Here is a 13,028-nt window from a genome sequence, read left to right as displayed (position 1 = left end):
CAGTTCTCCTTTATCATTCAAGCCAAGGCTTTCTCATGCCCCCTTTGAGCTCTCCTTAATCCTTTCTTAAGCACCTTCCTGGCAACTATACATTTCTCATGATCCTGTTTCCTGCTTCCTATATCTAACACGCTTCCTTCTTCCTCTTGACTTGTTGCCTCACCTGTTTTGTCAGCCATATTTCCCATTTTCTAGTCCCAGTGGGACTCCACGACTTCCATGCTTTTTTAATGTACTCGTTAGTTCCTGCCGCATGCCATCTGACCAGGTTCATTACCCAGAACTAGATTGAGCATGCCCTCTCCTCTCGTCGGCTGGTCCACATATTGTGTCAGGTATCCTTCTTGAACATACCTGACAAATTCAGCCCCATCTATCTCTCGCAATCAGGCAGCGCCAGTCAATATTATGGAAGTTAAAATTACCCATAACTACAACCGTGTATTTCCTGGACCATTTCAAGATCTGTCTGGTTATCTGCTCCTCGGTGTCCCGAGGGCTATTTGGGGGGTCTATAGACTACTTGAAGCACAGTGATAGCTCCCTTCCTATTTCTGACTTCCACCCACAATGACTCCGTGGATATCCTTTTGCAGCGCCCTCCCTTTCTATAACCAGTAATACTACTACTCCCCCTATTCTACCTCCCACCCTATTCCTTTTAAAATGCCTCAACCTACGTGCATTGGCCAATCCTGCCTTTTCTCGAGCCAAGTCTCTTTAACAGCCACAACATGGTAGTTCCACACACTGATCTAAGTTCACCCCCTTTATTCCTAATACTCCTAGCGTTGAAACAGACACATTTCAACCCCCACCCCACCCTTTTACTGGCTACATTTTTTTGTTTTGTCCCCCTGCCTGCCCTTCATCATCAACTCAGAACATTGCTTTGTGCGTTTGTCCTTCTTCCCCCCCCCCCCAACTCGTTTAAACCCTCCCCAACAGCTCGAACCAACCTCCCCGCCAGGATATTGGTTCCCCCTCCAACTCACTGACAATAAATCTGAGAGAGATGTCAAACTGGATGAAGCATGATCTGGTGCTGAGTTTTCTCCAACTTTTGTGAGCTGCATATTTGCTGATTGACTTCCTTTCTGTTAAACTGTACAGTATGAAATTACAAGTACATTATGCAGTATTTATACCTTAGTCAATACAACAGTTTGACTCATTTTTGTCTCTGCATTTGGGAAACAAACAATGCATTATTTCAAGATAAACGTGCAACCAAATTCCCTTCGAGTGAATGCAGACACAATAACCACAGCAGCGAAGCGACGTCCCCCACTTCCCTGGGTCGCACCTGGCCGATAGGGTTGGAGCACCGTGACCAGCCTGACTGAGAGGAGAGCGGCCCGGACCACACTGGGACAGGCAAGTGATGCAACTGCGGCCAGGAAGGCCGGCCGAGGGGGGGGTGAGGGGAGGCCAGGGCAGGGGAAGGGGGTGCGGTGACAAGGGGGCGCCCCGGCTCCTCCCGTTACCACGGCAACGGGACGAAGAGATTCGCGCCACGTCCCAGACTCACTGATAGACGCGCTCCACGACGACCGCCAAATGCAGGCCAACGGAGGCCCAGCGGTGCCAAGACGCCTGCGCGGCCCACGGGGCGCGCTGACGTCATCGGGAGCGTGGGGCGGAGCGACGAGCCGAACTCCGAGTCAAGTTTCTTGCCAGCTGATTGGGTGAGTCCAAGGAACAGCGTGGTCCCGCCCTCGATGCAAACAGGCAGGTCGAACACACGTCCAACCTGTCTGCAGGCCAAGCCCTTCCCATGTGCAAACAGTGAGGCTCGGAGGGTCAGTGTGAGCAGCTCCTTTGGTCTTTCAGCTTTCTCGCTGCCCGTGTTCCTCAGCCTGATGGTGCTGGCTCTGATCCTCCTGCATCAGCTGAAAGATGCTGTGTGCCAGGTGGAGGGGAGGGGGTCCTCAATGATTTTGCACCCCCTCTTCACTCAACGATCCTGGGAGATCAATGGGTGCAGTGAACTGGGATTCACGGGGAGTGCGTTGTTCTGAGGGTCGGCCCCGTCTCCCAGCTCCCCCCCCCATCTGCTCACATACGACCCTGGTTCCCTGCCTAAACCCAGAACCTTTCCCAAGACCACTGTGAGAGCCTACCCTTAGCTTTCTTTCTCCCTCCAGTCATGAGAGCTTTATTTATGCTTCGTTTATTAGCTTATTCCCTAACGATGGAAGCACCACTCAAGCCAGGTATGCTACTGATAGACCCTGTGTCCCCCGACACGGCTGAGGAGTTCACCTACTAACTAGACTGCTTCCAGGTCGACCTGAACCATAGACGTCTTCCACACCGAGGAATTCAGGTGGTCCGCCTCGTTTCGAGGGGAGATCATTAGGGACTGCTCGACATCGAGACGTCGAAGCCTCGGTACCTGAAGTCGCGAAACTACGTCCTAGCAGGGCACCGGCTCGATCTATGTCGCCAGCGGCCAGGAGAGATTATCGATGCCTCCCTGCTGGATCTGTGGATGCTTGCCAAGAAGTGCAGGTACTGGTCACATTTGTGAGGAAGAACAGATCCGGGGCACCCTAGTCGTGGGGGACCGCTCAAGGTCCAAGAGGCAACGACTGCTCGAGTCGGGAAAGAAGGACCTGGCGAGCCACGTCGAGCGGGTCAAATGGCTGGAACAGGCCAAGCTCAAGGATGACGACCTCGAAGCCAGTGAGCTCGCTCACCCAGGTGACCCCGCTACCCCTGCCCTTACAGCTGCCACTTCTCTTGCTTGGGAGTGGTCTATCTGCACCAAGCGCCAGCATCCTCGATCTCGTTGCCTGGCAACTGTGGTAAATAACTATTTTTAACCATTTTTTTTCTGAACCTATGTTCTCGGTCTTCATTCGCAGATCCTAAATTCTACAGGAAGGGATGAATGCAGTGAACTGGGATTCACTGGTAAGGTGTTTTGCTGATGGCTGGCTCTGCCTCCCAGCTTCACCCCCATCTGCCCACGTATAACCCTGGTTTCCCGCTTAAACCCAGAACCCTTCTGAAGACGACTGTGAGACCCTACCCATAGTTATCAGCTATTAAAAGCATTTTTTCACCCTCCAGTCATGAGAGCTTTTATTCACACTACACTGTACCACATCCGTACCACACTGTGATTGCAGCTGGCCAGGACGCTCTTGAGAAAGCTCCTATGCCCACTTCAGTCTTCTCAGAAAGTGCAGCCTTCTGGACAAGTGAGGAAATGTTGAGTTTCCACGAGGTCACCAGGTAAGTGAACTCCAAGGAACCTGATGCTCTCCCCTGTCTCTACTGCAGAGTTGTGGAGGGTGGTTGTTATGAATTCTTCTGAAGTCCATGATCAGCTCCTTTGTCTTATCCACATTGAGATTCAGGTTGATACTCTTGCAAGATTTTCCAGCTGTTCTCTTCAGTGCGATTCATTGTTGTTTAAGCCAACTGCTGTTGTGTCATCTCTAAACTTTTTTTTTAAATTTTTTATTTTTCACACTATAGATCACATTATTCAAGATATACACATTTCTCCTTTCAAATATATACAGTTTCATTTTCTCCCCCCCCTCCTCCCCTCCCCCCCCCACCACCCCCTCCATCCATTCAAAACTCTGAGTCCAAGTTACATCAAACCCATCAAACAATGTTGTCACTCAACATTAACGAACAAAAACTTCCACTGAGTCAATTCTTTCCATTCTCTTTTCCTTTTGTCATTTTAGGTGATAGATGTCCCGGTAGGTTTTCTCTATTATATTCCATGTACGGCTCCCATATTTGTTCAAATAATGTTATATTATTTCTTAAACTATATGTTATTTTTTCTAATGGAATACATTTGTTCATTTCTATATACCATTGCTGTATTTTCAAATTATCTTCTAATTTCCAGGCTGACATAATACATTTTTTTGCTACGGCTAGGGCTATCTTAACAAATCTTTTTTGTACACCCTCCAAATCAAGTCCAAATTCTTTATTTTTTAAGTTACTTAGGAGGAAGATCTCTGGGTTTTTTGGTATATTGCTTTCTGTAATTTTATTTAATATCTGGTTTAGATCTTCCCAAAATTTTTTTACCTTTTCACAAGTCCAGATTGCATGAATTGTTGTTCCTATTTCTTTTTTACAACGAAAACATCTGTCAGATACTGTTGGATCCCATTTATTTAACTTTTGAGGAGTGATATACAACCTATGTATCCAATTATATTGTATCATACGTAATCTCGTATTTATTGTATTTCTCATAGTTCCTAAACATAACCTCTCCCATGTTTCCTTTTTTATCTTTATGTTTAGATCTTGTTCCCACTTTTGTTTAGTTTTATCATTTATTTCCTCATTCTCCTTTTCTTGTAATTTGATATACATGTTTGTTATAAATTTTTTAATTATCATTGTGTCTGTAATCAGATATTCAAAATTGCTTCCTTCTGGTAACTTCAGACTACTTCCCAATTTATCCTTTAAATAGGATTTCAATTGGTAATATGCCAGCACTGTATCTTGAGTTATATTATATTTATCCTTCATTTGTTCAAAGGATAATAATTTATTTCCCGAAAAACAATTTTCTATTCTTTTAATCCCTTTTTTCTCCCATTCTCTAAAAGACAGGTTATCTACCGTAAAAGGGATTAGCTGATTTTCCGTCAGTATTAGTTTTGATAATTGGTAGTTTGTTTTATTTCTTTCTACATGAATCTTCTTCCAAATATTAAGCAAATGGTGCAATACTGGAGAATTCCTATGTTTTACCAATTTTTCATCCCATTTATATAATATATGTTCAGGTATCTTCTCCCCTATTTTGTCTAGCTCTAATCTAGTCCAATCTGGCTTTTCTTTTGTTTGGTAAAAATCTGATAGATATCTTAATTGTGCGGCTCTATAATAATTTTTAAAATTTGGCAGTTGTAAGCCTCCTTGTCTATACCATTCTGTTAATTTATCTAGTGCTATCCTCGGTTTCCCCCTTTCCATAAAAATTTCCTTATTATTTTCTTTAACTCCTTAAAGAATTTTTCTGTCAAGTGTATTGGCAGTGCCTGAAATAGGTATTGTATCCTTGGAAAAATGTTCATTTTAATACAGTTTATCCTTCCTATTAGTGTTAATGGTAAGTCTTTCCAATGCTCTAAATCTTCCTGTATTTTTTTCATTAGTGGATAATAATTAAGTTTATATAGATGGCAGAGGTTTTTATTTATTTGTATACCTAGGTATCGTATTGTTTGCATTTGCCATCTAAATGGTGATTCTTTCTTGAATTTTGAGAAATCCACATTATTCATTGGCATTGCTTTACTTTTATTTGTATTAATCTTGTATCCCAACACTTCTCCATACCCTTCAATTTCTTATGTAATTCTTTTATTGATGTTTCTGGTTCCGTTAGGTATACTATAACATCATCTGCAAATAAACTGATTTTGTATTCCTTGCCTTTTATTTTTATCCCTTTTATTTTATTTTCTGTTCTTATCAGTTCTGCAAGTGGTTCTATGGCTAACGCGAACAATAGGGCGATAGTGGGCATCCCTGTCTTGTTGATCTGCTTAAGTTAAAATGTTTTGATACATATCCATTTACTGTCACTCTTGCCAATGGCCCCTTATATAATGCTTTAATCCAATTAAAATATTTCTCTGGTAAACTAAATTTTTGTAGTACCTTGAATAAATAATTCCATTCTACTCTGTCGAAGGCCTTCTCTGCGTCTAAAGCAACCGCTACTGTTGGAGTTTTATTTCCTTCTACTGCATGAATTAAGTTAATAAACTTACAAATATTATCTGTTGCTCGTCTTTTTTTTATGAATCCAGTTTGGTCTAGACTTACTATTTTTGGTACATAATCAGCTCATCTGTTTGCTAATAATTTAGCTATTATCTTGTAATCTGTGTAAGGTAGAGATATTGGTCGATATGATGCTGGTGCAAGTGGATCTTTCCCTGCCTTTGGTATTACTGTAATTATTGCTGTTTTGCACGAATCTGGTAAGCTTTGTGTTTTATCAATCTGGTTGATTACTTCCAGGAGGGGAGGAATTAATAAATCTTTAAATGTTTTATAGAATTCTATTGGGAGACCATCCTCTCCTGGTGTTTTATTATTCGGCAGATTTTTTATTGTCTCTTGTATTTCTACTATTTCAAATGGTTCTATTAATTTATTTTGTTCCTCTGTTTGAAATTTTGGTAGTTCAATTTTAGTTAAGAATTCATCTATTTTGCCTTCTTTCCCTTCGTTTTCAGTTTGGTATAATTGTTCGTAGAATTCTCTGAAATTTTCATTAATTTCCGTTGGATTATATGTGATCTGTTTGTCTTTTTTCCTTGATGCCAATACCATTCTTTTAGTTTGTTCTGTCTTAAGCTGCCACGCTAGAATTTTGTGCGTTTTTTCTCCTAGTTCGTAATATTTCTGCTTTGTCTTCATTATGTTTTTCTCCACCTTATATGTTTGAAATGTTTCATATTTTATTTTTTTATCTACCAATTCCCTTCTTTTAGTAGTGTCTTCCTTCCTTGCTAATTCTTTCTCTATATCTGCTATTTCCGTTTCCAACTGTTCTGTTTCCTGATTGTAATCCTTCTTCATCTTAGTTACGTAACTTATTATTTGCCCCCTGATGAACGCTTTCATTGCGTCCCATAATATAAACTTATCCTTCACTGATTCCGTATTTATTTCAAAATACATTTTAATTTGTCTTTCTATGAATTCTCTAAAATCCTGTCTTTTAAGTAGCATGGGGTTTAATCTCCATCTATACATTTTTGGAGGGATATCCTCTAACTCTATTGTCAATATCAAGGGTGAATGGTCTGATAATATTCTAGCTTTATATTCTGTTTTTCTAACTCTATCTTGCATACAAGCTGATAACAGGAATAAATCTATTCTTGAATATGTTTTATGTCTATCCGAATAATATGAATATTCCTTTTCCTTTGGGTGTTGTTTCGTCCATATATCCAAAAGTTGCATTTCTTGCATCGATTTAATTATAAATTTGGTTACTTTATTCTTTCTGTTAATTTTTTTCCCGGTTTTATCTATGTTTGAATCCAAATTGAGATTGAAATCCCCTCCTATTAATATATTCCCTTGCGTACTTGCTATCTTCAGAAAAATATCCTGCATAAATTTTTCATCTTCTTCATTAGGCGAATATATATTAAGTAAATTCCAAAACTCCGAATATATCTGACATTTTATCATTACATATCTTCCTGCTGGATCTATTATTTCCTATTTTAATTGGTACATTTTTACTGATTAATATAGCCACTCCTCTAGCTTTTGAGTTATATGACGCTGCCGTTACATGTCCTGTCCAATCTCTCTTTAATTTCTTGTGCTCCACTTCAGTTAAGTGTGTTTCTTGCACAAATGCAATATCATTTTTTTCTTTTTTCAGTAAATTTAGCAGTTTCTTCCTTTTGATTTGGTTATGTATTCCATTAATATTTAAAGTCATATAGTTTAATGTAGCCATTTTATACTTTGTTTATCTTACCCTTCCGTTTCCTCATCATCACCTTTCCTTCTCAACCATTTCTGCTTTCTTTCTTTGAACAGTTTATAAGACAACATTTTTAACACATCAAACATTCCCCTTATTCTTCTACCTAATATTTCTTTAACCCCATTGTCCCCTCCCCTTCCTGAGTTGCCCATTATCCCTTGTCGGGCAACCACATCTCCCCTCTCCATTTAGATTTGTGAATTCACTCGCAAGCGTCAACTGATTTTGCAGTGACCGTAATTTCTCCCTACCCAGCCCCCCCAGAAAAGATTTCAATTTTTATATACAACAAAGGTCACTCTCTAAATTCCCTCTTTATTCCTCTCTTCCCCTTTTTTCCCTCATTAATTCTTCTCTATACACTATATATTTTCTTTTAAATGCACATACTTATGTAATATATGTATTATATATGTATATAGTCCTATACACACGTCTTTTTAGTTCGCAGTCTTTTGTACTCTCGTTACACGTCTTCATCTCTGTCTATTTTGTAATTGTTCTGCAAATTTTCGTGCTTCCTCTGGATCCGAGAATAGTCTGTTTTGCTGTCCTGGAATATATATTTTCAATACCGCTGGATGCTTTAGTATAAATTTATACCCTTTCTTCCATAAAATCGCCTTTGCTGTATTGAACTCTTTTCTCTTCTTCAGGATTTCAAAACTTATATCTGGATAAATAAAAAATTTTTGCCCTTTGTACTCCAGTAGCTTGTTGTCCTCTCTTACTTTCTCCATTGTTTTCTCCAGTACCTTTTCTCTTGTAGTATATCTTAAGAATTTTACTAAAATGGATCTTGGCTTTTGTTGTGGTTGTGGTTTAAAGGCTAATGCTCTATGTGCCCTTTCTATTTCCATTTCTTGCTGTAGTTCTGGACATCCTAAGATCCTGGGGATCCAATCTTTTATAAACTCTCTCATATTCTTGCCTTCTTCATCTTCCTTAAGGCCCACTATCTTTATATTATTTCTTCTGTTATAATTTTCCATTATATCTATTTTCTGAGCTAACAGCTCTTGTGTCTCTTTAACTTTTTTATTAGATTCTGCTAATTTCTTTTTTAAGTCCTCAACCTCCATTTCTACTGCTGCTTCTCGTTCTTCCACCTTGTCCATTCTTTTTCCTATTTCTGATATGGTCATATCTATTTTATTCATTTTCTCTTCTGTACTGTTTATTCTTCTTCTTAAATCACTAAATTCTTGTGCTTGCCATTCTTTAAATGTATTCTTTAATAAGAGAAAATATATCCATTGTCTTGCCTTTCCCTTCTTCTTCCATTTCACTGTACTCTTCCTCTTCTTCTTCCTCTGGGTTGGCCATCTGTTGTTTCTTTGTTGTCTTTTTCTTCTCTTCTTTCTTGTTTTCGTTGTCTTCTATGTTCTCCTCTTGCTGCTGCTGTTCTGTAGCTGTCATTACCGGCTGTGGAGATCGACTCCCCAGCTGGTCGCCCCTCCCGTCGGTGTGTTTTTTTGCATGCGCGGTTGCGCACTTTTACTCAGCTCAGCGAGCCATTTTTGTAGTCCACTTTCTACCGACCTGAGGGAGCGGGCTTCTCTCTCCACCGCGGGCCTCTTCGAACAGGTAAGGCCTTCTCCTTCTTCTTCCGTTGTCTTCTCTTCCTCTCTTCTTACCGTTGGTTTCAACTTTTCTTTTTTCGTCGCCATCTTCTTTCCACCTTTATATTCACTTTACTTTAATTTTTATTTTTGTGCCTTTGTGCTTTCCTTTATTTTTCATCTCCAAACTTGATGATACTCTTGGTGCTGGATCTGGTGAACAGCTGAGCACGTATCTGCTGTCAATTGTTCAAAGCTGAGTGGCTTTGCATGAACTGTGAGAATGCAACAAACCTTTGAGCAAATTTTTTATTTAAATTTAGACACACACCACAGTAATAGGCCATTTTAGCCCCTGAGTCCATGCTGCCCAATTGACACCCAATTATCCTACAACCCTCTGTACATTTCAAATGGTGGAAGGATACTGGAGTCCCCGGGGAAAATCCATGCAGACACGGGGAGAATGTGCAAACTCCTGTACAGACAGCACAGGATCCAAATCCCAATCCCGATCGCTGGTGCTGTAAAGGCTTAGCGCTAACCGCTTCGCCAACTGTGCTGCCCCTATATATAGGCAGATGAACTGAATGGAGAGAATGTGACAGATGAAATGATGATTTAACTCAGTCATTCATTTTGATGGAAAAATAGAAAAGTGGAGTATTAGCCTCTTTGCCTCCCCTGAGCATACGGTACATGTGCCTTTCTCACTCAACCTGAGCAGTGAAGTGAAAAGTCATATTAAGGTGAGATTTGAAGTATTGTGTACAGTTCTGGCCACTGCAATACAGGAAGGATGTGGAGGCTTTGGCGAGGGTACAGAAGAGGATATACAAAGAGATTGGCCAAACTTGGCCATTCTCTGAGTGTCAGAGGCTGAGGGAAGCTTGATAAAATGATAAGAGGCATAGATGAGCAAGACAGTTGTTTTCCTCAGGTGGAAATGCCAAATGCTGGAATCCACAAATTTCAGATTAGCAGGAGAACATCGAACAGCACAACACAGGAACAGACCTCCAGCCCACGTGTCTGTGCTGAACATAACACCCAAGTTAAACTGAAGCTCTATTATACATATCCCTCTGCTCCCTACTTGTCCAGTCACCTTTTAAGTGTCACTTTTGTATCTGCTTCCACCATTTCTACAGGCAGCCTTTTCCTAATGTCCTTTCTTAATGTGGCAGGTGCTCTAACGAAGCTGAAGGCACGGCATCAGGGGGATTCCAACAACACCACCCTGATTGGCATTAAACCTGCTCTCCTACATTCTCTTTGTACCGTCGGGGCACTATGCCATCACATTGATTTTGTGCAGGAGGAGTTTAAAGGCAACACTAAGGCAGATACTGTTCATAATAATAATAAGATTGGTTGTGCACCTTCTTGATGTAAATATGTAGATTTGTGATGGGCTTGAAGCTAAGAAGCAAATCACATTTCAGCTTCACGATTCAGAGGCCCCATTTTTCAGTGGCACCTGAGAGGAATGCCTCAGAATCCGAACAGTACTGTACAAAATTTTGCATCTCCCAGTGAGCCTCCACTGGATGACATCATCATACTGGCTATCCAAATGTACCCGTTTCAATTCAGACATCATTTTAACTTGGGGTTACTATTGAACCAGTTCGTAGTTTATCTTGTTCTTGTCAGTTTGTGATTCAAGCAAGATTATCAAATGTTATAGAATGTATTGCTTGCAAAGAAGAGATTTGTTTCTTTGGACTCACTTTCATTTTCAGCATACTTTCACAAAATATACCATCTGTTTTATAATGGATTAGCAGACTTCCTACAGTTGATAGCCTATTAAAAGACAGGGTTGTTGTTTAGAAATAAAAACGTGATTTGTGATTTGGGATCCAGAATGGAACCCATGGATGCTGTGAGTGGAATTCCACCTGTTATTTAGTGGCACTTCTGCTCCCTTCACATTCAGGTGATTATTGAAGAGAAGGTTCTTGAGCTTCTGCTCTACTTTACCAAGCATGAAGATGAGGAAGTACAGACCAAAGCAATCATCAGCTTGGGTAAGTGGGAGGAATTGGATAAAGAGGGGTAGTTTAGAACACATTCCTGCAGACAGGGTCCAGGCCAAATTTCTAGTCATTAAACAGATTTTTTTAAAAATATCAACACCAAAATGAAATAGAAAAGAGCTGCAAGTTAATGAAACTAAACAAAAATAGCATTCAAAGTACTCAGGTAAACAAGAAAATCTGCTGATGCTGGAGTCTAGTGCAGTGCACAAAAGTACTGGGGAAACTCAGCAGTTCCTGCAGTATCCACAGAAAGTCAAAGTTAGTCACCCCAATGTAGAGGACGCCACAAGGAAGCACTGGGTATAGTAAATGACCCTGACTGTGTGGTTGTTTTGGTCCCTGAATAATGGTGAGGGAGGAGGTGTAAGTGCCACTGTAGTGTTTCTTGCGTTCACAGGGACAGATATCAAGGGGGCGGTAGGTGAAAGGGATAAGTGGATGAGGGAGTACCAGAGGGAACAATTCCCAACGAAAAGCAGAGGTTAGCGGAGATGTGTCTGGTGGTGAAATTCCATTATAGGTGATAGAAATTGCAAAGAATAATATGTTGGATGAGGAAGCAGATGGAGTGGTAGAGAAAAACAAGGGAACCTTGTCCTTGTTACGTCTGGGCAGGGAGAGGCCAGAGCAGATGTGTGGGAAATAGAGGCAATGTGGGTGAGGGCTAAGTTAAGAGTTGTAGAGGGGAGGCCACAGTTTCTGAAGCTGCTGTGGAGTGGAGAGTCTCATCCTTGGAGTAGATGTGGAGAACGGAGACAGAGGAATTTAAAGAAAGGAATAGAATCCTTATAGAAGATGGGTTGGGAAGAGCAGCAGTCAAGGGAATTGTGGGAGTTGGTAAGTTTATAAAAGATTTGTGCAGATAGCGTGTCTCTCAAATTGCAGAGATCAAGAAATGAATCCACATTAAACCAGTCAGCATCTGAAAGAAGCTGAAGTATCTACAGGAAACATGGAGGTTCAGCATTATAGAACATTACAGCACTGTTCAGACCCTTCAGCTCATGATTTTGTCCCAACCTATGTAAACTCACTCCATAGCAATCTAATCTTTCCCTACCCCACAACCACACAGCGTCTTTCTTTTTCACTCTTAATTAATTAAACAATACATGAGAATAGGAGTACATAATTAAAAAGGTTAAAAAATCACTATATGACATCATATCATAACATATTGCATTACAACACAGTTAATGAATATGTTGTTATCTCGTCAAACTGAAATCTTCAAAAAAAGAAAAAAATTATTATATAAAACCCCTAAAAAAAAAGAGAAAAAGACTGAGCAGCCTATCCTTGAATTTATTAGTAAAAAATTAATTGTTTGGTCTTCACCAACAAAGAGAAAGGAAGTATTGTGGTGGCCCACCACCGCGGAGATCGAGCCGGAACATCGCACGGAAGTAAACAGCGGCTTAACACATTGTAACATGTCCCTTAACACAGCGAACCAGCGAGATTGAAATCTGGAGCAGTACAAGACCCGCAGCCCTAAAATGGTGCTGGCCAAGCTGCCCTGCTAACAGATCAATAACAGTCTGGGGAAGAAGGGTATTCACATGCAAGAATATTCTCACCCGCTATTGCTATTCCTCCAGCTGATGTCAGCCAATCAAACAAATGGTGGGAACTTCAAATGTATAAAAGGAGCCATTCCAGCCTCAATAAATCGTAGAGCTTAACCTCCCACAGGGCGAGTGTGTGTGTTTCTTTGTAGCAGTCGGCTACAGTAAAATTAAATATAGTCCGGAAGGAAAAATAATTATACTAACCAAGTCATAATTTATACAAGGTCGCCAAGTCTCTTCAAATTTAACAGAAGTATCAAATATAATTTTCTCGAAACTTAAACATGACATAATTTGAGAGAACCACATCATTTTATAAACTTCA

General features: G+C 40.5%; 1 protein-coding gene and 1 long non-coding RNA gene across 8 annotated transcripts in view; one reads left to right on the top strand and one right to left on the bottom strand.

The window, feature by feature from the left end:
• Positions 1 to 2,687, bottom strand: part of tmem39b (transmembrane protein 39B) — a 49,008-nt gene extending 46,321 nt beyond the window's left edge. For 2 of the 6 annotated variants that reach the window (XM_069895036.1, XM_069895035.1), the window contains exon 1: positions 1,307 to 1,525. The gene's annotated coding sequence lies outside the window, so the exon portion shown is untranslated. The other 4 variants (XM_069895031.1, XM_069895039.1, XM_069895030.1 and 1 more) reach the window with 4 other exon arrangements.
• Positions 1,676 to 12,781, top strand: LOC138741253 (uncharacterized). 2 transcript variants are annotated; one of them, XR_011343427.1, is made up of 4 exons: positions 1,676 to 2,706; positions 2,871 to 3,243; positions 11,030 to 11,120; positions 12,582 to 12,781. It is a non-coding gene; the product is annotated as an uncharacterized lncRNA (long non-coding RNA). The 2 variants fall into 2 exon arrangements; XR_011343428.1 differs by having other exon boundaries at positions 12,479 to 12,781.
• Positions 12,782 to 13,028: the final 247 nt, after the last annotated feature.

This window comes from Narcine bancroftii, chromosome 8 (genome assembly GCF_036971445.1).
Source record: "Narcine bancroftii isolate sNarBan1 chromosome 8, sNarBan1.hap1, whole genome shotgun sequence".
In the NCBI taxonomy this organism is placed as follows: Eukaryota; Metazoa; Chordata; class Chondrichthyes; order Torpediniformes; family Narcinidae; genus Narcine; species Narcine bancroftii.
Note: the sequence above shows the minus strand (reverse complement) of the source record. Positions and strands in the feature narration are given on the sequence as shown.